This window comes from Galeopterus variegatus, unplaced genomic scaffold, assembly GCF_000696425.1.
Source record: "Galeopterus variegatus unplaced genomic scaffold, G_variegatus-3.0.2 Scaffold2572, whole genome shotgun sequence".
NCBI classification, from domain to species: domain Eukaryota; kingdom Metazoa; phylum Chordata; class Mammalia; order Dermoptera; family Cynocephalidae; genus Galeopterus; species Galeopterus variegatus.
In genome coordinates this window covers 191445-195761 of record NW_007728683.1, presented here as the reverse complement: position 1 = coordinate 195761, position 4317 = coordinate 191445, and the positions used below count along the sequence as shown (strand labels likewise).

Here is a 4317-nt window from a genome sequence, read left to right as displayed (position 1 = left end):
GATGCCAGTTGTAAAGCTAGGTGACCACACCAGTTGTCAGGCTCTTTTACCTGCTGGTAATCCTGCACTGACTAGGCCTATTGTCGAGCTAAGGCTGGGTCTGGAGCCCACAGACCCCTCAAGCCTATTCACAGACTGGGTCACAAACCCTTCACATGCCAGGCTGGGTCCCCAGACCCCTTCACGCAGGTCTATGAGCTAGGTAGCCGGCCAAAAGGTCCTTGGAGCCATAGGTTGGAAAGCATGAACAGGGCGGATGCCCGAGGCAGACACCCACCTGCCTGCTTCACTAAAACTCCTCTCTCTCTCTCTCTCTTCCCCTCCCTACTTCCCTTTCCCTTCCCCCCCCAACACCAGAATAGCAACAAAACTAAAAAAGATACATTGGCAGCATGAGCACTAACCACACACATGCATGCACACAGAATTTGCTTACAATGGGTGTGCTGAACCACACCCAACCAGACCCGAGGCAAGGGCCCTGACCGAACTGTCCTATTTTCCCAACACAGGCAAATGATCATCTGAGGGGGAAAAATTATATAACTGAACAAATGAATGAATGCAGGAAAACGGACCTTGCCAACACCCAGGCTAGGTGCAGAGCAAGCAAACCCCTCTCCCCTGCAGTACCCGTAGCTTAGTCCTGTCACAGCCTGGAGGAGCCCACTGCCAGATCTGCTGGAGAAGGGAACTGACTCCTTCCTCTTCTACGTCTCTTTTGGAGGCTGCTCTGGAGAGTGCTTTCTTTCTAGGGGATATATGGCAACACAATAGGACCTTGTGTTTGGGGCCCCACTAGTGTTAGAATATCCATCAAATCCCCTAAGATCTGACAGGAGAACTTCAGTGACACATAGGGACAACAGAAGTGAGGTCTGGGAGACCCACTTCTGGAGAGGACACATCACCAGTAACCAGTGAGGGCATCCCAAGTGTCGAGTGTCATTACCCTGCTGGACACTTCATAAGCACCATCCTGTTTAACCCTCGCCACAGCAGCAAGAGGGAGATGGCATCATGCCCATGTTGTCATGTAAGATCATGGAGCTGGTAAGTGGCAGTGCCAAAATTTGAACCTAGACTCTAAAATCCAGGCTCTTTTTTTCTATAATGGGGCATCATGCCCATGTTGTCATGTAAGATCATGGAGCTGATAAGTGGCAGTGCCAAAATTTGAACCTAGACTCTAAAATCCAGGCTCTTTTTTTCTATAATGCTGTATAGTTCCTTGATTAAAGCAAGCAGGTGCCCCCTGCTCTGGAGCTTGTGTAGCCTCTAGAAGAAAGAAAAATATCTCTTAGGGTCCATTATATATTATTACTAACACCTACCAACTTCAAGCATTTCTTTCTTTTCTACCCAAGTAGACTAAAATATTGGAGGTGGGGGGTGTCTTCTACATTCTTCGTGTGTCCCCCCCAAAGAGCACACGCTCCTCCTTCTAACATTACAGGTGCTCAGTAAATATTGTAGAAAGAGTTAATCAATCAATTAATTACAGTAGATGAAAAGGGTCAAAAGACAAAGGAATTAAATAGAAGGGTGGAGAAAAAACAAGCTATGGACTAAATCAGCACAGGGTATAAGCATTATAAAAATACATTTAGCTGTCCAGTTAGCTCAGTTGGTTAGAACATGGTGTCATAACACCAAAGTCAAGGGTTCAGATCCTGATACCAGCCAGCCGCCAAAAAAATAAACAAATAAAACAACTGTTATGTCAAGGAAGACCCCTGACCTTTGGGGTTCTCTGTTCTGGGTGTCAGAGCAGTAGGTGGCAAGGGTGAAGGGGAGGAATGTGATTAGAGAAACAGCCAGCTGAAGTTCCAGAGCCTGGCTCAAAACACCACAGGCATACCCTTTAATGAGTCTGTGGAAGAACAGGCTCAGGGCCCGCAACAGCCACCATGGTCTCCAAGCACGCAAACAGGAACTGGGTAAGGGTCACTCACGGGGAGAACTGCCAGGTTCTCACACATGACTGCATCAGATTCACACTGCAACCTGGAGGGAAATGAGGCATCAGCTCCATTTTACAGATGGGCAAGCTGAGGCTCGGAGTGAGGCAGCGGCCCGGGCCACACAGATGACAACCAAGGCAGCCAGGGCTCTGCCAGGCTGGTTAGACACCACACAGCTGCCCTGGCTGCCACTTCAGGGATAGCTCTGTCACTTCTACTCTCACAATGCCACCCACACTATCACTTATATTTTTCTTTATATCACTAATCTTGCCTTGTTTTCTAAAATTGACGTTTTTCCCTTACATGAAAATTTATATCATTTTATCCAGCAATTCCACTCCTAGGTATATACCCAAAGGAATTGAAAACAAGGACTCCAACAGAACTTGTATGCCACTGTTCACAGGAGCATTGTCCACGACAGGCAAAAGGTGGAAGTAACCCAAGTGCCCATCAACAGATGAGTGGATAAACAAAATGTGGTGTACACATACACCGGAACATTATTCAGCCTTAAAAAGGAAGGAAATTCTGATATGTGCTCCAACACAGTGAACCTTGAGGACATTATGCAAAATGAAATTAGCCAGACACCCAAGGACAATTACTAAATAATTCCACTCATAGGAGGTCCCTAGAGTAGTCAAATTCATAGAGACAGAAAGTGGAATGGTGGTTGCCAAGGGCTGGGGGAGATGGGAACGGGGAGTCAGTGTTTAATGGGGTGATGGAAAAGTTCTGGAGATAGATAGTGGTGATAGTTTCACAACAATGTGAATATACTTAATGCCACTGAATCATACACTTAACAATGGTTAAAATGTCAAATTTTATGTGATATACATTTTACCGTAATAAAAATTACCCCCAAATAGAAAACTTTATATGGCTGCCATAAATGGAACTATGACATGTCAAAATTAGAGGGCAACCATGAAAAAAATAAATGGTAACCACTGCTGGTACACTTCTGCCTTCTGTGAGGCACTTGCCCCGGTGAGGGAGAGAAAGGAGTGATGTTCAAGGAGCCGGTGCTCACAGGCCGCTCTCCTTGATGTGGTCAGAGGGCCAGTGAGAGGACTGAGAAGGAAGGACTCACTCAGCAGGTGATTCAGTCTCACTTCATCTGAGCAGCCCCTCACACCGCGCCCGTCTCACTGTGGGCGGGTACCCAACTGGGCTCCAGCAGTACCTGTAGGCCTCATCTCATCTGTCGAGCTCCCCACAGACCCACACAGGCAGGATGCGCAGTCCTCAGGCTCAGCCGTCCTTTGCACACGATAGCCCCTCTATTGTGCTCCCAGGGGAGGAAGGCCAGAAGGACAATGGGTGAGCCAGGCTGGGCAGGAATCCAGTAAGATCACCGTGCCCCCTTAAGCACAGGGCTCCTGGGCATTGAGGAACTGGGAGCTTGGGAAAGAGGGGTGCTGCCAGCAAACTCTGCAGATGAGGCAGCCCGAGCAAAGAGGGGCTGCTGGCAACCTACCCTACTTGTACAGTCAAAACATACAAGGACGTTTGCAAATAGTCAATTAGATGTGATCCTGTGGAATAATAATACCAAAGGTCCAGGGTGGAAGGCATTAGCTATGCATTCCAAATACCTGATTTCAGGGCCAGTCTGCAAGGCAGATACTTTCACCATCAGTACAAAGGGTCAACAATGCCATGGCCACCAAACTTTTGCCTGGGGGCAACATGGCAGCTAGCCAGGAATCTAAAAGCTGCACCTGATTGGCATAAAACAAAATCGAATGGAGCCCCTTTCATCTACTCCACAAAAGAGAGGACCTGAGGCTGCCTGCCTCGCTTGCCGTCCCCTCACCCTGCCTGCTTGCCAGGCCTCATCTTTTTTTTTTTCCTTTTTGTCTTTTTTCCTGACCGGTAATGGGATCGCAACCCTCGGTGTTGCGCCCGTAAGGCGACCAGCAACAGGATCGCAACCCTCGGTGTCGCGCCCGCACCGTGCTCAACCAGTGAGCGGACCGGTCTCTATATGGGATCCGAACCCTCGGCGGGAGCGCCGCCATGCTCCCAAGCACCGCACTCTACCGAGAGCGCCACCGGGCCGGCCCAGGCCTCATCTTGATCTCAGCAGAGTTCTCACCCTCTCCCCATACCCACACCTCACAGCAATTCTGTTCGAAGCTCCCTCTCTTCCTCCCTCCCTCCTTGAAACTGCACTGGTCACCCAGTTTAGCCTGTCTATTTCCTAACTTGGGTTTCTACCCTCCTTTCTTTTCATCCCTCCCTTACCACCCTGCCTACAGGCCCTGGCCTCCAAAATGGACTCCTGGACTCTCTCCCAACGCCCCAATGATGCCAGAGTGAGCTTTGTAAACCACAGATC

The 4317-nt window shown here is 49.0% G+C and overlaps 1 protein-coding gene across 1 annotated transcript in view; it reads right to left on the bottom strand.

Moving 5' to 3' along the window:
- The window catches only part of EEFSEC (eukaryotic elongation factor, selenocysteine-tRNA-specific), a 115640-nt gene that overhangs the window by 75444 nt on the left and 35879 nt on the right, over positions 1-4317 (bottom strand). The window lies entirely within an intron of this gene.